General features: G+C 43.1%; 1 protein-coding gene across 1 annotated transcript in view; it reads left to right on the top strand.

Moving 5' to 3' along the window:
- Positions 1–2,963: 2,963 nt before the first annotated feature.
- Positions 2,964–22,606, top strand: part of LOC147684073 (dehydrogenase/reductase SDR family member 4-like) — a 155,743-nt gene continuing 136,100 nt past the window's right edge. Inside the window, exon 1 of the mRNA XM_086944943.1 lies at positions 2,964–3,092. The gene's annotated coding sequence lies outside the window, so the exon portion shown is untranslated. The remainder of the gene's footprint in view (positions 3,093–22,606) is intronic.

Genomic DNA, 22,606 nt, shown 5'->3' with positions numbered 1-22,606 from the left:
CTCTCATTGCTGGTACTCACACAGGGTTGGCTGCACACATGGGTCTCTGGATTTGAAATGTTGAACCTCGGATGTTGACAGCTTTTATGAACAGCCTGTCACCACATTTCCCGCAGTAGCATGCCTAGGATACTTGTGAACATCAACAGATCAACAAGCCAGGTCCTTTTCCATATGCACCATCATTTCTTTTAAGATAAAATAGTAACAAATGGTCTTAGTGTGACGCAATTGTGATGGTGATTGTTTTAAGGAATTCTTTGCTGCTGTCTTTGCTGAACATATTGCCACTACATTTGTTGCACTAGCACTTTAGGAAATATTCTGCTACTATTTTGCTGCTACACCTGCTGCACTAGCCCCCGTGGGAACTCCGCTCACACTTGGAATATTATTCTGGTGCTTTTTAAAAGTAATTTTAACTGATTATATGTTAGGCTGACAGGATAGATTGTACCCCCATATTGCATTGAAGCGTCTCAAAGTATTGTCACTTTGATGGTATCTGGTTCAGGGAACAGTTTTGCGGCGGCATCTCTCCATTAGCATTTTTTAGCCCATTGCTCTCTATGAACTACTCAACGTAGAATTCCCTATTTGTTTTAAATGCTGATTATACTATTTTAACATGCAGAATCAGTTTTTGTGTTTTTAGTAAATGTAACGGTTTTAAACAATTGCATAAAATTATTGGCTGTACTGTTTTAATATGTGTACTATGTTTTTGTGCTTCTATTAATTATAATTGTTTTAAATAACTGTATACAATAAAGGCTTATGAAGCATAAAGGAAGAACTTTGTTTTGTAATTCTGAGGTGTAGAATTGAATAGGATCAAAGCAAATCAAGACACTTTAGTTGGTAATGCCCAAATGATATGCTAAACGGAACCCTTAGCTCCACACATTATCCTTTGTGTGCTGTACAGTTTTATCATTAACATTTAGGGGCCGATTACGATGTTGGATGGAAAGCATTCCGACCAAATCAGTCTCAGAATGGTTTCAGAACGAATCGGATTCGGGGAGTCCAACCGACTGCCTACGATGCTTCCGAACACCGTTCGGTCGGACTCCTATTGATTTCAATGAGAGCCTGTGTTCCAACGAAATACGCAGGCTCCCATTCAAGAAAGGGGTGGGTGGGGAAAATCGTTCACCCTGTGCATGGTTGGAAAGAGGGGTCCCATGGGTATCCCCACGGGCCTCATTCGGAAGGCTCCGGTCAGAACAACCAATTCAGAAAGGCTGTCCGAATCCGACATTGTAATACGTTGGTCGAAAACATAGTCCATAGACCATGAGCCGGCTCGGAATGACTCAGTTACTCCAAATGCTGTTTGGAACCGAGTCGGAAAGTCCAAGCACTTTCAGACTATTGTAATTCGTCGGTCGGAAGGCTTTTCGAATTGGTCGGAAAGACGGGTTCTGAATCGAATTCAGATGGCCAGAATGCCATTAGGAGGCTTTCTTACCGACATCGTAATCGGCCTGTTAATATCTTTGTAAATGTAGTGGCCATTTCATTGGAAATAGGCATGGGCGGAAAATCCGTTCCGCTCGCGGATTTTGCGGATTTTCGGGAAATCCGCAATCCGCGAGATTTGCGAATTTCCTGAAAAATCCGCAAATCCGCGAGCAGCGGATTTTGCTCGCACTGCTCGCACTGTTCGCGTGAGTTCGCGCCCCGCGAATAAGTGCGAAATTGCAGAAATACGATTTTAGCAAAACTGAAAGTAACTACTTACCAGGTTCAAAAGTTCAGGCTCATCATTAGTAGCCATTTCCTGTAGTGCTTCCTGAGGGGCCCCTCCAGAGTTCAGTTGCCAGTTGCAACTATTATGTGACCCTGCTCTGAACCTCAGAATAGTTACACATATGCCACAAAGGTCCTGAATTACAGCTAAGGGAGACAAGCAGGAGCCAGGCTGGAAGTTAAAATCCATTAATCAGCCCCTAATTCATTATTGTCAGTTGGGGCAGGGCAGGTGTTGTAACTAATTTTGCAACAATGAAAGCACTTAGCAAGTGCAAAAGATCACTAATCAGGGCGCACTAAGGAAGCAGGTGCCAGCTAAAAAAATATTCTGTGACACATTAATCAGCCCCAAATTAATTCAGGTCACTTGAGGCAGGGAAGGTGTGCTTTGCTTTGCCAAAAATAATGTACACTGGACAACCAGAGGGTGTGGTGATGAAACAGAGGGTGGCATGGGTGGGCCAGAGGGTGGCATGAGTAGTCAGAGAGTGGCAGTGGTGACAGAGAGTGGCAGTGATGAAGAAGAGTGTCCCAAACAGGTTGGACACGTAGAAACAACAAGTTCGCAAAACTTGCGACCCGACAGGTAAGTTCGCAAATTGCGAAATTGTAAAAACCCTCGCGAACTGGCAGAAACACGGGCGAACACAAAAAAAAAAAAAAATCCGCAAATTCGCGGGAATTCGCGGATTTTGCGGATTGCGAGTTTGCAAATCCGCAAATTCGCGGATTGCCAATCCGCAAAATCCGCTCATGCTTAATTGGAAAGTGTGCTGTCTGTAAAAAAACATTTCGCTACTACACCATGCTTTAGAAATATATTTGCACCAGTATGGCCCAAAAAGCATCACTGGCTACATACCACAGCCTTACCACTTTCTGCTGAATGGGCAATGCTCATTTGCAACACATGTTCTTTTATGACATTTTCTACACGTGTTCTTTTTATGACGCTTGGGTCGTTCACAATCTGTATTAATTCAGTGATGTAACACTGATGGCAACACCCAACTCAGAAATGATTCCAGCACAACTGATATATTCTGCCAAGTATATCATGGAAACTAAGATTCACTCCGAGCAGCTTACAGGTTTTGAGAGCAAGCTCTGAAGGCTTTTGCTGCTCCACGGATCAGTGATCAGCCAAGTACTCTGTGCCACAAGTCTCCCCTGTTCGAGGCATTCAGTGCTTTGCTCACAGCCTGACCCGTCTGGGACTCTGAGTCTGACAGAGCAGTCACACAGCAGCAGGCAGACCAGTGCAACCAGACTGCAGAAAGGATTGTTAACCAGAAACACAGCCACCTGGATTGATTTTTCAGTTCTTAAACCAGGTAATCCAAGTGAGTGAATCAGTCCTGTTTACATTTCATGTTTGACCTCATCTTGTGTTCGATAAGAATATATGTTTTAATAGATGTTTTCTGTAGTTTATTCCCATGCAACATGTGATTCCTGTATAGTGTATAATTGTGAATGGAGTCAATTCTGGGTGTGTAGCTAAATTCAGGTTATTTGTTCATATGCATGAGGGAACATGATTGAAAGCTCTGTGGTTTAAGATCAAGGTAGTGAGTGCTTTCCATCAGTGGCTCATAAACGTGTACAGACCACATCCTCTTCCAATCAATTACATCTTTAAAACTCGCACAGAAGAATGAAAACTCTTTTGAGGTGATTCATGTCAGTGATGCAGTCCCAAGTTATGGTCTACACTTTTTCTTCAGCTTGTATCATACGACATCAGCACACCTCCTTCGTGCCAAAGATCTCCTCCTGTACCTCACTATCTCTACAATGCACAATACGCCTTTCACTGACTAACGAAGCCTTGTAACTGCACCTGCAGAGGAGAGAACATGCAAAGCAAGCAAACGCTCACGTTGAAGGTTAAACACAGAAGCCTAAAACCTTAAGACCTTTGGTCATGCTAACTTTAGTAAACCAGCTGTGCACTCAAATCAAATCAAATCAAAAACAGGCTTTATTTGATTCAGAAATCAAAATCATAAAAGCACACATAGTAAAAACGCATATTACGAAGTACACCATCGTATAAAACAAGACCAGATCAAAGATAATTGATTTCGCAAATACATAGTTCGGTATTTCACATCAACCAAGTTGTGATCGTCACATTGTGTTCCGAAATTTTACGACAAGTTTTAAAAAACAATTTACTGCATGGATAACATTATCTTCCAACTGTTGCAATTTGAGGAAGGCTAGTATACAGGTTCGAATCCCCCATGCCTTGAGGATAGGTAATAAGTACGCCCTTCGTGGTGCCTGATAAAATTTACAGAATAGCACACAGTGTATGTTCGATTGATAGGAAATGTCATCACAGGGGCATACAAGGCTAACCATGGACCAAATTTTACAAAGAGGAAAAGTAACCAAACGAAAAAAGGTGCCTAGCCTAAAGGGAGTGAGCAACATGCGAGTGAAGGGGCTTGAGACTGATATGAGATACTTTTGTAGCCCTTCATGAGAGGTAATTTGCTGATATCTGATGATGGTATTTTTTTCTTTTTCAACATTCCACCTAGAGGTAGCTAGGTGCTTCAGAGCCATCTTTTTGAGCGAGCCTCTTGGTACCTTCTCCATACTAATTGGCCTATCAAAGAATTCTGGTTGTCCTATCTCATTGAACATGTTTCTCACATAGTGTAGCCATTTGATTTTGGAAACTCCGTCAAGAGAGAGACAATCATTTATTCGATCTCTGTTTAATGAAGTCTCGGGGGTAACCCAAACCTTATGCCAAAGGAGTATGGGGGAGATCCTTATGGTGTCTGATATGTAGGGGAGGCCTGCTTCAATGTGCAACATGTACGAGGATGAAGTTTTAGGAACACCCAGTAGTTGGGCGATGAACTGGTTTTCACAGCGTTAAATCACCTGCGCATTTTCAATCCCCCACAATCCAGCACCGTATGTAGCGGTTGAAACACACTTAGCTTTATAGATGTAAATTAATTCTTTCGCTGGATTCCCCCCTAGTTTGGTTGCAAAGTTTCTCAAAGCGCCAATGGTGCGCGTAAAAGCTAATTGCCTTGTGTTCACCGCTGTTTGCCAAGAGCTCCTCCTATCGAAATTAACCCCTAAGTAAGAGAATCTATCCATGGTTTCAATTCTCTTACCGTCGAGGAAAATTGGGCAGGGCGCCCTCTTTGTACCCTTCCCGCAAGCCATTGTGTAGGTTTGTGTCATACCATTTCAATAAATGTTGCACAACTTATATTGTTCATGTAACTACATGTGAGAGCTACAATTTCACAATTAAGAGGAACGTTAATATGTGCAGGTAAATACATCTCTAACATTCTACACTGAAGTATATCAGAAATATAGCTGAATACTCCACTCATTAATAACATTAAGGCACGCTGTGTATACAAAGTGTTAAATGCACATAAAGATTTACATTTCTGTGACGTTTAGGGGTGAAGCTAAAACTGTACACACATCCTGGAAATGAATAATCACTCTGAGCAGCCTACAGCTCTTGAGAAGAGGCTTTAAAGGTGTGTGCTGCACCTGGGATCTGCACTCAGCCAAGGACTCTATGTCACCACACCACGCATGTTGGAGCATTCAGTTCTCTGCTCAGACTTCAGTCCATTTCGAGACTCTGAACAGTGACACAGCAGGAGTCTCACCAGTGCTACCAGACTGCATCTAGGATTGTTAACCAGCAGCACGAATTCATTTCTCAATTCTTAAACCAGGTAACCCAAGTCAGCGATGCAGCCCTGTTTGCATTTCAAGTTTTACTTCATCTTGCTTTCCTTAAGAGTATATGATTTTAGCAAATGCGTTTCGGTGGTTTACTTCCATGCAACATGTGATTTGTGCATAGTGTTTAACTGTGAACTGAGCCACCTTTACCTGTCTGGGTAAGTTCAGTTGATGAGTGAATATGCATGAGGGAGCACGAATGACAGCTCTGGAGTTGAGGATTAAGCTGCGAGTCTTTCTCACAGTGCTTGTTGGTGATTCATAAAGGTGTTCAGACTATATGCTCATGCAATCATTGGCCTCTTTAAAGAGCACATAGAACAAAGGTAATCCCTTCCCTTAAGGTGATCCCTGTCAGTGATGCAGTTCCTGAAATACCGCGAGGAGGACGGGTATGCCGAGACGTGGGTCCCGTGCTCTCCATGCCACTGGAGTCAAGCTATCTTGGCTGAAGAGTGGTGAAACCCCGAAACCGGTCCAAGGATGCTTGCTTCCAGTCCAGGGAGGACCTGGCCTGGCAGTTCGGGCTGGACTGTTCCCATTGGGCGCAGGGTCAAGGCTGATTTGCATATGGCTGTGTTCAAACTGGAATGACATGGTGAGCAAAAAAACGATGGCTTTAGGCCCAGATCTCTGTACTGGGGTGAATGTATGACATTGTTCTGCATTCTGTCCATCAATTGTTGTTTTTGCACCTGAATTAAATTCCACATTTTCCTTTACCTTGTATTCACTATCAGTGTGTCCTTTTTCCAATGTTGTGTTTCTGTTCTCCTTTTCATGGATCTCGTGACACTTGTATTGTTCAAAGTGCAAACAGAGTCACCTCTTGGTACCTGGGTAAGTTCTGGATATGGGTGGATGTGCATGACGGGGCAAAATAGAGAGAGCTCAGGAGTTGAGTCCAAAGAGAGCGAAACTTTTTTACAGTGCCTATCAGCAGGTTATAAAGGAAAATCATCTAAACGCTCATCCAATCCGTAGCCTCTCTATAGAGTGCACAGACCAATCATCAAACAAATGCCAATAGCAATTACCAATTTCTGGGAGAAGTGAGCACTGTGCACAGCTGTCAAAATACGGTTGCATTTACTGGTGAGGAGAGAGAGATGGCGTGGGGAAGGGAGGCACAAGGAAGTTCATACAGAAAAAAGTGAAAAGACAGTGGTGCATCAAAGGGAGATGGCATGTGAGGTATGTAGCTGGAGGATTTCAGAAAGATGTGAGAATAAAGGGTGTAAGTGGCTAACAGAGTGAGTAACTGCAGAGGGGAGTGGTGTAAAGGGAAAAGCGGGAGCGATTAAGACATTCCAAAAACCACTATCCTTCCACAAAACTAAAAATGTTAGCTTCACAGTCTAATATTCTCAAAATTGATTTATTATCAACTCAATTTTTCACAACGAAATCACTTTTATTACTCATTGATGCAATAGTGACTAACTGACATTAGGAACATCAATAGATCTGGCTAGTTTTAAGCGCATGTTAATTGTTGTGTGATATGTTTAGGGAACAATATCAGAAAATTCAAAGGGAGTCACTCAAATACTGGTTACTGTTTTGATTCACTCATGAGAAAGCGTCACTGGAAGTGTCACACATCTGACAGTAGAAGGTCCCTCATATGCACACTGACACCACAGTAATGTCTTAGAAGCAATCTGACAATTTGGCAGTTATGTATATGCAGATTGTAAGCTGGATGGTCAATGTAAATAGCATATTTAGTAGTAAAGTATTCATGATGTATGTGGTGTTACAGTTTTTATAGCATCTAGTACATACGGAGTGCAATAAAACCACCCCCCTGTTAAATTCAGGCATGTCAAACCTACCAGAATTTAAAGGAGAAAACAGTATGGAAAACACCAGGAAATGTACATTTTGGTGCTGCAAGTACCAAATCCCCATGCTATTTATTTTTATGTGCATGCTCAGCAAAGTTTTTTACTTTTCAAAAAATAGGTACCAAAGCAGGAATTTGCCAGTGAAAAGCTGTCAAACTGGGTATTTTGTTTAGGAATTGGGTGTGTATTTCTTTGGCTTCCTGTTTGGGAGCACCAGCCATGGTTGTCCTGAACATCAAAAATGAACAACTGAATGTCCTCTAAATGGCACAAGACTTTCTGGCTTAGAATGATCAATTGCCTCGTGGCAGGCAGGAAATTAGTTGGGCAAATGTATCCAACAGCAGACCAAGCAGAGGCTCCACCATCTGGCACATGATACTTTCACCAACTCTGAATAGAATAGGTGGCCTGTCGGTTTAGGGGACTGAAGATCTCCTGCTTTTTTGTTGGATGTATCCAAATTCACCAAATTAAAAATGAGGCCTTCATCTCTCTAAGAAAATGAATTATGAATGAGCACTAGCCTAAGAGAATCCAATATTGATTTCATTGATAGAAAGGGTTCATTCAAATGCAGCGGTGGGTGGCTCCACTATTTCGAGCAGTGGAAAAAAGAAAAATAAATTAATAATACAGCAATGTTATTATCATTTTATTTTTCCTTATTAGAGGTAGACTTGCGGGGTGGGGCAGGGCTAGGCTGTCATCACAGCCAGCAGTGGAGCAGTGGTTGGTGCACTTAAGTGCGCACAACGGTTTGGCCATTGTATTGTACAGCCATTGGTGGAAAATATTCATTGGCCCTATCTGAGCGCCGAATCACGGTGCTCAGACCAATTACGATGCTGCTGTCACGGTGACAGGTGTGCTGTGATTGGCCATGGGGAGCCTGTGTGTGCTTCCTGCTACCGGCAGGAACAAGAAGAGGATGAAGATCGACAAAGCAGGTAGCCGGAAGCCAGGTAAGCAATTTTATTGATATTTCTACCCCCGCACCTGTACTTTTAGGTGGCAGCCGCCACTGTTCAATTATCTCAAGTTAAATATATTAATCTGAACAGATGTAATTCATCACAATTCTGTCAAAAAATACACATAGTGAAACATTGCAAATATTTTTTCATAACCTCTATAATTGTTGCAAGTGATTATTGAGTGTACGTTCCCCCATGATATGAGAAAGCAGTTAAGGAGATAGAGATTTTAAAGAAAACATATTACATTGGGTATCGCACACTGCATACAGAAAGGTGGTTGCAGTTTGGGGTTGCTTGAATTACTCCACTTCCGCAAAGCTCAAAGATGGTTAGCAAAGGGAACCTTTGAGATGGTGCAATCTCAGTTGCTCCTTCAGTTTTCTTATTTTCCTCATCCAGTCATGGGTTCTGATGGCCTTCTTTCTTGTATTCAGTGTTTCGACCACAGTAGATTGGGAGTCTCCTCAGGACTTTGACTAGTTGATGTATCTTCATGCTTCTGTTAAGAGAAAATCCTAGTCAGTCTCATCTTTTGAGGGCACTCACAAGTACCTTTAAGAGTTTTGACTCCATGGTTGGGAACAACTCTTGGGTTGAGGAAGACCCAGGTGTCGTGGCTCTGACATTGAGTTGGAGGCTTCAGGAGCATGGGAAAGGAGCCACTATGGAGATGCATCATTTATCAACTACTGCTTCAAACCTGGACCACACTCTCTAGTATCACACATGGCACTAATACTTAGCACTATGAGATGACATTGGCATCTACACCTTTCTTCAATCCACGACCACAGAATCAGAACTGACCTATGGTCTTAAAAGTGCTTTGGGACCTCAGATAGAGGTAGTCAGAACCTATAGAAATGCTACCATACATCCCAATACCGTGGTTAAGCCGGGTCTGGTGGCTCAGTGGACTAATGCATCTATTGCAGGACCACATGGTCACAGGTTCATATACTGCTGGGTCCACTCAGCCTTTCATCCATCTGAGGGAGATAAAATGAGTACCATTGAGTTGGGTAACAATAAACATCTGTTATTCAGTGCCAAGATATCTCTGGGTGAACGTGGGCTTTACAAATGTTATGTTATGTTTTCTATGGCTACATGACCCTTGGCAGAGAGTTAACGATGTCTGTAGTCAAACCTTAAGGCATCAGTGCTTGCTGTATATGACTGGCCATCGTTTAGGTTTGTCCAGCAGCGATTAGATTCCTCTTGTTTACTGATCCAAATAACTGATATTTTGTTAGAATGCAGAAATAAACGTCTTGCTTAAAAAATGTGATGGCAGGCCACAATGTGCCACATATCATAGAGGTGCACTCACATGATTTACAGAGGTCTTTTTTTAGGTCTCACCTGGAAGACAGTGCATGCGCTTTCTGTTGCAAGGCGTAATGTTAGCTTATGCAGAGGTCTTCAAACAGGGACGTAACACAGGCCCCCCCGGAGCCCCCGCGGTGCGGGGGGCCCAAACCCCAGGAGACCCCTCGGTACTGCACTCTGGCCGGAGAGCTCCTGACTGAGCCTGGAGGGGGCCCCGCCAAGTGCCTTGCAGGAAGCCCTCCTCGAGTTTCATTAAGCCAGTGTGCTCTCCCCCGCAACAACTTCTCATGTTACATAGTATATCACACCTTCCTGTGTGATTTGATCGTGTTTGCATCAGGCCTGGTTTGCATTCCAAATTCGAAAACTCATACACACAAAGTACAATTTGGAGATCTGTATGTTACATATAGATAACATAGACAAGAGGGTCAGAGCAACAGCTGTACGTCATACATTCCTGTCCAGGTGAGATACGTCTGCAGGGTCAGATGCCTGCAGAGTACAATCAGCACCTGTAAGATGTCAGGTCTGTAACAGCAAACGCTAAAGAGGAAAAATTTAATGTTAAATTGGGTAAAATGCATTTTGTGAGATCGTCATAGACAAAGAGACATGAACCATTCAGGGCGTTTCGAATATGGTTGAAAAAGTGTATCTAGTCGTCCTTTTCCCATGGAATATTTGGGAAGGCGTCTCAATCAGTCATTGTGCACACTGACTGATTGAGACAACTCGTACCGGCATTACGCCAACATTTTCAGAGAATCCCAAATATTCCATGGGAAAAGGACGACTAGATACACTTTTTCAACCATATTCGAAACGCCCTGAGGAAGCACCATGCCGGATGGCCGTGTAAAGGGGTGAAACACGTGTTAGCTGTTCTCCTACCTGCTATTACGAATATAGTACCACCTTTATTAAAACGACAAAATGAACCACTGTGTGATTGGAAATTTTCCATAAAAAACTATAAGAAACAAACCTTGCCCTGACATACGTTTCTCAAACTTATCTATAATAGGGGGTTAGGGGTTTCCCCCTGTCAAGGGCAAGCTTGACAAAAAAGGCACCTTTGCTCAATATACGTCTAGTAAGGGATTGGGACCTTTCACCTCTTATTCTCACTAACGAGAAAATAGGTGTGCAGTTCACCACCTCTTGTTTTCAGATGAGTCAGAGACAACTAGCAGTAGAAACCTATGCTTGTTCTACTTTTCTGCATAGAGGGAATCTGATTATAGGCAGTAATGCGCTCTAGCGGTCCTGATCGCTACTATTTTCTTTTGTTGCCACTTTATTTAGCGCTACCATCTATTTGTAGAACCAAACTATTGCTTCCTTACAGACAGCTTTCTGAAGTCTGCTTACATTGAAGAGAAAATACATTTATTTGTTTTAACAAAATTCTGAGCTATGCCTGAGGACCTCTGTATTCCCTGGCAGGATAGCTGTAGTTAGTCACAAGTTATTGTGACTGTGTGTCTTGTTAAGTTGCTCCAGCTTGCATGTGTAGGCTCTTAATGTTGTTAACTAAGCATAAATCCAAGTCTTATTCTGCTAATTTGCCATTGGTCAAGCCAGAGACACCGCCCCAGGAACTCCGTGAAGTTTGGGAACTGAAAGTTGCCTGGCTGCACAAGGTGACTGACTGTCATCCAGCCCTTCTACCCTGCCTGAAGGCAAGAGGTTGACTGAAGCTGGATGCTAATGGTGTAGGAAAAAGCCTCCAGGGCCACTTGTGAGCACTATGAAGGAATTAATGGACTGTCCACCTTGAATGGGAATGGTACTTTGCAATGCTATAACTTTGCAGTGACAAATCCAATGATTGTTGTTTTGTTCCTATTTTAATCATAACATACTTTCCGATGTTACTAAATAGATCTGGAATCATTCACTGAGAGGTTTTTGATTTTGCTTTTGTGCTGATACTACTACTCAATACCAAACATTTTCCAAAGTAGCCTTCAAATCTGCACTATTAAGGGGTGAACAGAGCTGTCTTAGAGAAACAGTGTTTGCCTGACTATGGGTTAATTTTGAATTGTGGCCGGAGAATTTGCCCCACCAAATGCCCGGCTTCGTGGACATCTTATACAGGGTTAAAGCTCTTGCATCAGCTCTTTTTTTGTCCTTCATGTCATTATGAGTCCTGGGGCTAACACAGTTAATACAAAACAGACTGTTGAAAAATAACAACCAATTTGTCAGTAGTTGTGGTTTTTTTTGTATAGTGAAAAGGGTTTTCTGAAGACTCAACAAGGCGCATACAAATATAATTAACATTGGAACAAACTTCTCTCAAACACATAAAAGCAGAGACCTGGCTCGTGAAGTGAGCACCAGGGAGTCAGAGCCATGCCCTGGTGGAAGGTTCTGGAAAAAGAAGTGCACAAAACAGCCCTTGAAGTCTTCTTGCTCCAAGAACAAAGTAGCACACAGAGGCCCAAAGGGAAGAGTGAGGTTTTACCAAACCTTGTGCCAAAGCAAAGCATCATCAGAAGTGAGGCGAGAGGACCAGAGAGCAGGACATGGAAAGGTCATGGCTGCAGGAATTAGCAAGCAGATGAGCTTGGTTCAAATGAGACAATGAGCTCTTAGCAAAGAACAGAAAATTATAGATAACAGCCCTCCCTTCTGCATTCAGGTATTTGTGCTCCACTTTACGGAAATTTTATTTTCTTCCATTTCACAGCAAAATATTAGGGGTGGTCTCTCCGTCCAGCTTAGAGTGTAAGAAAACATCAGTGAAGGGCCTGCATTGTGTCTGCAAAAGCATTTAGAAATGCTTGGTTTCACAAGAAGAGACGAGGTGACTAGGCACTACTTGAATGAGGCTATGTCTGGCTCCAAAGGCAAAGACCAAGCAGCAGCGACCGAAAAGGAGAAGGCAGCAGGAGCACCAGTATTCACAAATAGAGGGACAGCACAACTTTAATTTTCATATAGCAGGAGCACCAGGCCAGTGGCGTAATATAGGCACCCACAGTGTGTGTGTGTGGGGGGGGGGGGGGGGGGGGGGGTAAGCCCCAAAGGCCCCCTCAGCACAATACCCTGGCTGGTGAGCTCCTGATTCAGTCCAGGGGGCCCCCTCCACATATCTTGCAGGGGGGGGGGCCCATAAGTTTCGTTACGCCACTGTCTTCAAACTGTGGGGCAAGCGTCCCTGGGAGGTCCAAGGACAATTTCCCGGGGGGCGCAAATGCCTCTGCAAGTGCATATAAATGGAGACGGCCAGGAAGCACGCCTTGTTTATTTGTCCAGTGTCCAGGCTGTCTTCAGTTACACGCTCAGGCAATAGCAAAAAGGAGTCAAGAGGGATATGGAACGGTATAGGGGATCGCCCTCCACTCTAACCAGTCAATCAACAACAAGATCCCTGTACCTGGGGCGCTAATAACTTAGCAAAGACATGAGTACACATTACTCGAATTGCGTTCATTTTTTTGCATAACGAGCTAAACCCCTGCTATCTATCGCAGTGTGGTATTGCTCCTCTAATGTCTAGTAATCCCCACTCATTCTATGGTTCCAAAAAAATTTAAATACTGTGGTCTCAATTCAAAAAATGTCCAGCGTGATGTCCCATAGATGTCTGCTGTATAAACTAACAGTGCATCTATCCACACTTCACCATATGTGTCCACACCTTAAGAAGAAAAAATGTGTGGTGGAGAGGAAGACACCTCACGGGCGAACACCCTCGGGGATGTTGGCAGATGTTACCAACAAAAGAGATCTGTCCACTTTGCCCCAGGGACATTATCCCTGTGGGACATGTTCGGTTTGCCCCCTTACCAAAAAAAGCAATAGTGTGACCTTAAGTACAGGGCGAGTATGGTTTCTAAACCACTTTACTAATTGCAATACTACTCATGTGGTATATAGACTGCTATGCTGCTGTGGTCTCCAATACTTTGGTTTGACCACAAGGAAAATCAAGGTACGCATTCAAGAACACCTCAGTACCATTAAGGCGGGCAAGCTGACTACAAGGTTGGTACAACACTGTCACAAAGAAAAGCATGACTTTACATGGACTGTGTTGGAAGTACTGAAAGGAAATCCACAGAATATAGAAACAGTACTGCTCAGTAAAGAAGCCAGATGGATACACAGTGAACGCAGCGACATTGTAGGACTTAATGAAATCCTGGAGTGGAACCGAGTGAAATAACCTCTTTAGGGTGGGTTAGCTGTTATTTGATCCCCATTTTTTGCTTGGTGCTCCTTGCTGATCATGTGCCACCCGTGAGGGCGTTGTTGTTGCGTTGTTGTTGCCCTAGAAATATGCTGATTGTGCTCTGTCATGGATGTACTCCAATGGTATCTGATCAGACTAGACTATGAGGTCGGAGACGGGGAGAGAATTAAACACCATCTAGACTTACCCTCGTTTGGCATCTATACCTCACATCTGAATAGTTGTATCTATGGGTTAGGATACACATAGAATGCATTATTACACCTGCATTGACTCTACGGCTTTGCCCCATATCACCTATGGCAAACAAACACAAAATTGAAAAATATTAAAAGATGTAATAATATTCTCTGCGCACATATATAAAAAGAGTTCGCGATAGGACATTGTCCTCGCGGCCTTCAACCTTCTGATGAAGCCGCCAACAACATGGCAATAGAACTCAAACACCAGGTTGTTGCCACTCTAAGATGGCGCCTACGTTTCCTACTGGAGCGCCGGCGTATGCGCATGCGCGGGTTATCTGGTGACCGGACCCTGCCGGGGTGTTTAAAAACAAACGCCGGCGGGTGCGCGGTGTTCCTGGGATGAGAGACGGTCCCGGTTTCCATACCGTACGGTGAGGAGTGGGGGCGAGCAGATAGCGGCATTGAGCTATAATTAACAACGAGCAGTTCCCTTTTTTGACTACGCGCTGATACATAGCTGGGGGCCACTTGAAATGTGAAACATTGAGGCATAGAACAGAGTGGGTGCCGGACGCCCCGGGTATTGACACGGAGAAACTTGACATTACGGGTGCTGGAACGCGCCCTATTTGTCATTTTACAGGTGGAAGCAGGGCATCAATGTGCTATACTAGGTTAGGCATACTTGATAACGTTTTGAGCTTGGAAAATGTTGGGGCTCATTCGCCTTCCTCCTTTTGTACCCTCTTTAGATTGCTACCTCAATCGTTTTTAATCGAGTCAAATCGTGATTCAGTCAGCCGGTATGAGTTACACATGCTGACTAGGGGTAACTATTATGAGAATTAAATATATGCCTATACACCATTACACTGATGTGGAAACCTACGAACCTATTTTGACTATATGGCATGTCTCTGGTTTTTATTTGTGTCTCAATTCAATAGTGTCCAAAACGGATGTTCAACAGATTGGTGCATTGACCGAGTGTTCTATACCCTGATGAATCTGCCGAAATTTACAGGGCAGTGAAACATGTCGGTATCAGGTACTGGTAGGCGATATTAAGCTACCAACCTTATTTTTAATTCTTCAGCTCACACTAATACGAAGAATAAAGTAATTGAGTGGGTGTGGCTGTTGATTTTATGTCACTCTGTCTGTTATGAGTTAATGTTGTTGGACTCTTTATGTTGCACCTTTACACGCATTTCTTTTTGTGTGTTGTAATTTTTTCTGTTTTCTGTTCGGATTGGAAGACAACCGATGATGAGAAAGGGGCATTGAGTTGGTAACATCTGCCAACATCCCCGAGGGTGTTCGCCCGTGAGGTGTCTTCCTCTCCACCACACATTTTTTCTTCTTAAGGTGTGGACACATATGGTGAAGTGTGGATAGATGCACTGTTAGTTTATACAGCAGACATCTATGGGACATCACGCTGGACATTTTTTGAATTGAGACCACAGTATTTAATTTTTTTGGAACCATAGAATGAGTGGGGATTACTAGACATTAGAGGAGCAATACCACACTGCGATAGATAGCAGGGGTTTAGCTCGTTATGCAAAAAAATGAACGCAATTCGAGTAATGTGTACTCATGTCTTTGCTAAGTTATTAGCGCCCCAGGTACAGGGATCTTGTTGTTCAGTTACACGCTGCCTTTGAAGTACATTCAGTATGGAAACTGTGACCAAGAGGTCCGGGGGTGAGTTCAATGAGTGTGGCGGAAGCATCAGAGAGGTGGCTTAAAAAAAAGAACAAAATGTTCTAAACATTTTGTATTTTTACCCTTAGGTAACTGCATATAAAATAATGCGCAAACAACTTAACTGGAAATAAAATGCAAGTTAAACTAACCAGAGATAAATGTACTCAGGTTATGAAATCTCAGTTGGCAAATATCCTCACTGCAGATGTCGGTGTGTGTGAAACCTGACCTTTGTGTTTGTAGTGCTAAGAGGTCCCAGCCTCTAGCAGAAAACACTGTGAATATGTATGTAATTGTTGTAAATATTATTACACAGTCTAAACTAGGCTCTTGCAAAATGATGCAGTGTTTGAGATAAAACAAGTTCTTGCGAAATATAGTTTTCAGTAAGAAGTAATCAGACTGTACCTAGTGAAAATATTTTTATAAGTGCCTCCATTATTGCAGAACTGCTAACACCCCTACATTGCCTCTCGAAAATGATAAATCTGTGTCACCTCAGTTGTACCAGTTTAACACCCAAATATAGCAATAAGTAACTGAAAGATGATCAGTCAACCCTTGTAAAGGGTCTTCCACTGCTCTGGAGCACGTTTCCACGTTTTTAGTAATGTTTGATCTGTTTGACCTAGAATCAGTTTTTTTGTTACAATCTGGGAAACCCATAATTACACATAGAATGCTGCTGCTACAGAATCAGATAATTACATTGACCTTTAAGTGACTCAATCAATTAATGGCTGGTAAGAATGCTTGTTTCTTCTTCAACTCTCTGCAGTATCACTCCACCCTTTGCTTTCAGGCAGAGGCTCCTCAAAGTCAGCATTATCTATCTAGGAGCAGTTGTTTTTGTACAAAGTAAGTTCAGTGGCTGGCAAGGAGGAGGCCAGCAGGGTTGCATTCAGATGAAGAGTCCCTTTCCTCTTCACACTAGGGCCTAAGTGTAATGGTCCAGGAGAATGAGGAAAGGAGCAAAATTCATGGCTATTGTCAAAGAGATACCCCCGAAGAGGGAGCACTGTGTGTGGCTCGTTTTTATGTTTACAAATGGCCAGACACAGCCTCCTCAGAGAGTTACCCCAAGGAAGAGAACGATAAAAGTGTGCAGGCACTGCTGCCAGGTGTGTAGGGGGTGCCTGCTGCTCAATTATGGCTGTCTTAGCATGAAAAAGTGGAGTGGTAGGCCATTTTCCTTTCTAGTATTAAAGCCCGTGTCCACCTTGCTGTTTTTTAACACAAAGGGGCAGAAAGTATCATTGGTGTTGGAGGTACAGTGGCACCAGGGCCCAGAGCTAAATAAACCCCAATTATAGCTATTTTAATATCTTTCTTTGCTTGCGTTATGGCACACTGTACACTTGCTTTGCCAGTGTTGATTTGGGCCTCGGAACAATGCCCATGGAGGGGAAAATGAAAGAAGATGGCTTAGAGAGATGGCAGAGAGGGGGATGTGGCAAGAGGAGAGGCCCTCTTGGCAAGGTAGTAGCTAATAATGGTGAAGGAGGTGTAGCAGCACTGGGGCCCAGGGGTCTGAGTGAGCATCACAAGTATGGCTGTCTCACTTTAAAAAAGGAGGATGGAGGCTTATTTTTCCTTCTAGCAATAGGACTGAAGGAACCATTGCAGAAAAAATGGAGACAACACATGGGAAAACATTTTATTTTCTGGAAGGGACAGAAAGCCTTGCTAAAGATTGTAGTGATGGTCAGGTATGGTGGGGAAGGGGTGAAAGAGGCAGAGGACATAGCCAGCTAGGCAATACTGCAGTTATCATTAGTGCATTAGGTGTTTGTATTGCTGTCCAAGAGTTTGAGGGACTCAAGGCACTCAAATTAAGGAGAGTAGTATTTTTGTGTTAATAATTGTTTTTGTTTGATGTATTTTCTGTTTGTTAAGTCTTATAGTTGGTGTGGTTTATGAGTTATAGAAAAAGCCATCCTGAAATGATCTCATAAGCCCTGGCTCCTGTGCTCACCCCTGTCCCTCCCTCTCCCCAATCCTTGCCATAAAGCTTTGAAGGGGGGCCTGACTTCAAAACATTTTGCTTGGGGGGGGTGGCTCAGAACAAAACAATTTTGAAGACCTCTGGCTTACAGTGAGCTGAGAGTTAATGCATTGCTTACTCTTGGCTGTCTTCATTGTCATTGCCATTTGTTTATTTCTGATTGATTAGTGGATGTGGGCTTTACTTTCTCTTCTAGTGTTTGTTCCTCTCCTGCACCAGGGACACATTCCCGTGTCCTTATACTGCTACTTTTTCAGGCACTACTTTTTAGTTTTTAAACACAAGGTTGGATGTGTTTTCTAGCTGTCTGCCTTGTGTACTTCCCCTTCCACCACTTGCATTTTGTTTTTTCTCCGCTCATGTGCTCATTTTCTGCCCCATCATGATGCACTCACTCTTGTGTGCTTTTCCCTGTTGTTTTTTCACCCATGTGCCTCCCCCAGCTCCACTTTGTACTCCCGCTCATCCATTTGCTTCCCCTCACTATCCATTTGTTTCCATCCCCATGCCCCTCATGTTGTTCCCCTTCACCCACACCTCCCATGTTACTTTGGCTCAATCTTGCCATCTGTGTTGCTCACCCCCACCTCCCTACCTGCAACCTCCACATTGCTTCAACCTCATCATGCTGCCCTGCCATTGTTTCCACAGCCCCACAGAGTGTTAAAAGTTTAAGGAATAATCATTATGGAAAAACTATTTTGTTTTCCAAAATAAGGAACTACGTTTGAATTAAAGGTTGTTTACTGTTTAATTTAAATACACATTTTGCTTTGTTCGGCCCTAATTGAATTTTCTTGCTTTGAGCTTTCATAACATCAAGTTAAATAAAGATGCAGTGGGCCTGGAACAAGGCAATTAGTGGAACAAGTCCACTATTGGCTGGTCATAGTAGGAAGCCTTTAAAATCAGAACAACATAGAGAATGTTGATTAGGAATCAAAATGGATGAGCCCTTGCAGATTATAGACTCTTAGAAATGCAATCAAAGCCAATGTTGCTTTCACATATAACAATAGGTAATCATGTTATGACCTTTAGATTACATGCTGTACTGAGGCTCTTCACTTAATACCCTGAGGGCTGAAAGCATGCCAGGATTTCACGTCACCTCCATCAGATACTTTTGCATTTGAATAATTCACATATAAACCACTGAACCTGGGCTACCCGAAAAGTACCAGGAGTACCTGCCCTCAGAATGGACCGGAACACACATACTACCTCAGTCAGTGCTTTTGCAACCCTTTCCATTATTGTATAAGTATGATTTTCCTTGATTAGTAAAACTGATTAAATAAACGCAAGAGGCAGTCAAACATGCATTACCTCCTCTTCACCGTGATCGTCCCATTCCTTATTCTATCGGTAATGTTTATTCGTTATTGAAGCTTGTTACCCATTCAAAAGTTTTCTTTAGTTTCCATAACTAAAGGGAGTTCTTTCCCATAAATCTCTGCTCACCTCACCTCTCTTCCGGTTTTTTAGGTCAGGCCTAGACAGCCTAGCTCTCTTCCAGACATGTTGTATATACTTTGCGGGCTTACAGACTGGCCATTGCTTTTCATTTGTTTATGTTAATGTCCTTTAAAAATCCTAGCTTCCACATGGTTACCCTTCCTATTTGTCCCTCCTTTTCTTCGAATGTTTACTCCCACCAGAGCAGCACCACATTACTAGTACCCTTTCACTTGTATGCATTTAGGCTTGTTCCTGCACGCTATTTATTTCTTTTGTTTCTGCCCGGCCGCATGGGAAGGCTCTCCGTTTTGCACAGCTGCTCCCCCTGCCCTTCGATTTTGAGTGCAATTGAAAACAGGCCCGTAAATGTAGTCGCCTTTCATCAGCATGGCACCCGCTTTGTTTCACCATTGTGCGCCTTTTCTTTTAGCAGCACTTTTATTTTATTAGCAGGGAACCCCACAGGTGTTCAATGGAACTGAAAGGACTGGAAGTCGGGCTCGCGCCTCCAAATCGTTTATGCTTTCCTTCCTCTGCAAACAGTTCCTACTGAGACACGGCAATCAACTGTTCAGCACATACGCCCATCCCTGACCCTCCCACTCATTCTATATCAGGCAGCTGTACTGTGGGTCCTAATGGTCTGCAGCTCAGAAGCTCAGAATAGGGGAGTGCATTTGCTTAAAATGCTGGGGAGTCAGCATGCCACTACTTTTTAGTTGAAGAGTTATACAGAGGAAGGGATATTCTCCTGCATTAAAGTTATAGGAATGCTGAGTTGAATGCAGTCATTTTATTGGTGCTATACAGCCTATAGTAAAGTCACATTATTATTCCTCATTCAACGTGTGAGGGCATAATTCCTGCTTGATATGACCAAAAAGGCTTATATGAGAGCTAGTTTAAACAACAATATATGTGCCTGTCGAAATGACTCTCCGCATGACCACTCCGTGATTACATGAACAACTGAATGACCGGCTGTATTACAGATTACGTAATCTCCTCAGGACATCCTGTATGACTCATTACGTGACATTTTTCAGGAACTTCGTAGAACAGAATGTATTGAATCTATCCTAGGCACATCGGGAATGTAAGGCCTGCCCCAACCACACCAGATTCAGGATCACGTGATGCAGTCAAACACTGTCAACAGTAAACATGATTGGCCTCCTGGTATTGTTTACCTACATGAGTGCACCCGACAAACATAATAAATGCACCAGTAAGCATTGTAAAAGAGGGCTGCTTGGTATTATCCACCAGGGAGGGAGATGTGTAGGGAACAGGCTTGATACTGAGCCTCTTTCAAGCTGAGTTTTGGGGCTGTGGAAACAGTTTCTGTCAGAGATATGGAGATGCTTTTGAATCGGGGATTAGCTCCAATAACCTTAAGTTTGGAGAGATTTATTTTCATAATCCACCACCTGGGAGATGCTGCACCAATCAGACTACAGCAGCCTGAAAGAGGAGGGTCTGTCGGTGGTGGAAACGGGAGATCTTGATTCTAATATAGTCCTTCCCATTTGACTGCATGAACCTTGTGACCCTCAGCAATCACTTTACTATGTGTATCACAAAAGTGTTCTTCCAATCTCGAGACCTGAGAACAAGGCTTTACCTGGTATAAAGCACTATATAGTCTGGACAGTCACAATGTACATTTAATAATTTCCATATGCCAGTGCTGGTGTTCCCAGAAATCTGAAGTGCATCTGTAACAGCTTCCAGGCTCTGGATATTTAAATATACTTGCTTCAGCTGGCCATTTTCCTGTTTTTTTATGTTCTGTGGTGAATTGCCTGTTTGGTTGCAGCTTCATTGCAGCAAGGGTGGTCCTCTCGCTAGCTCCCATAATATAGTGGCAGAGGAATGCCTTGAATGCAGGGCTGGCCTCAGAAGTCCACTCTGTGTTTGGTTGGCTACCACAACAAGCTTGGTAATTCTTGTTTATGAGCACTCTTGCGGATCAGCACATAACGTTTTTATTACATCAATCATGACAAACATGTAATGACTGCTCAGTATTCTTGTTAAACAAATATGGTTCATGCCTGGAATGCAAATATATTGTTTCGAGGTTGTTCCACTAAGTGCGGGCATACTTTTCATTAATTCAAGGTGCGGGCTTTGACATTTACACTAGGAAAAAAGCTTTCCTTTTCTTGGTGGGGCATATTAAAGTCTGTATTTTATAGGTGAATACTCCAAAGAAGCCAGATCTTCATTGTGAAGAAGAAACTGTTCAGTGTTGCAAAGAAGATGTATATACATTTTTAAATGCAAAGATAGCAAAGCTTACCATCTTATTTCTAATATGGTTGCGTAATGCTCATCTGAACCACGTGACTTGCCATTTAACGAGTTTATTTGTATTTCCTACCTTTTATTTCCATTGCTTGATTTGTCTTGTAATAGTCCATCTACAAAGAGGTTTTTTTTTTAAATAAGGTAGATAAAAATACCTCCACATCCTCAGAAAACTTGTTTCAGTCTGGAAGATCAGTCACTATTCTTTGTCATTCCAGACTTAGCAATGCGGGTTGCTTTTTGTACAACCCAGGCCGACAATTCATTAAATGTTTCTTTCTCCGATTTGATGTACACCTGCTTGGTGCCAAATATATGATCTTCTTTTTGAAGTAACTGGACCTATTTTGCCAGTCCTGCTATCTACCCCCAACCGACTTCCCCTTCACCAACAACCCACCCTCCCATTCACCACCCCTACCCAATTACCAAAGGCAATGGCTCGTCCATAAGCGAGACCTACTGGGCTTGCCAATGCTTGTTTTATATACTTTCACTCCAGGGCTAGGAGGAGGGGGCTTCAGAAGTTCCTTACATTTCCATCTGGGGCTTCTGGGGTACCACTGTCTCAATAGAATTTCATTCTGCCCACATTTAACTGCATATTACATCTTTAAGTATATTTTAGCAAGAGACAAATGGTTTCACCAGACAGCTCATCTATTATTGTTAAAAAAGTTGTTCCGGGGGACGTGGTTAACCGCGGACGGGAAGCCTGATGCCTATGTGATGTGACTGGTTCTTGTTCCGGGGATGGTCCTGGCGTTCGAATGCCTTTTTGTGATTTTGATTGCTATGATCATTCAGCATGTTTAACTGTAGGTCAGTGAATGTTTTTCTCCAGAGATTTGCTGCCGCACTGCTCCTAGGATGTGGGAACTGCGAGACGGCTGCAGGGGGCCGTACCGGGCCTCTGTATTATATACAGTATTTTGAGGGTGGGGATCAGGCCGGGGTGCGAAGCATCTGCTGATTCATTGTGGAATGATGGGGAGTGGGGTAGTTCATGTTCCCTGGAGTTGTTCATGGGTTTCATGGGGTGGCAACAGGCA

This window comes from Lissotriton vulgaris, chromosome 11, assembly GCF_964263255.1.
Source record: "Lissotriton vulgaris chromosome 11, aLisVul1.2, whole genome shotgun sequence".
NCBI classification, from domain to species: domain Eukaryota; kingdom Metazoa; phylum Chordata; class Amphibia; order Caudata; family Salamandridae; genus Lissotriton; species Lissotriton vulgaris.
The sequence above is the reverse complement of the archived record's forward strand: the minus strand, read 5'-3'. Positions and strand labels throughout refer to the sequence as shown.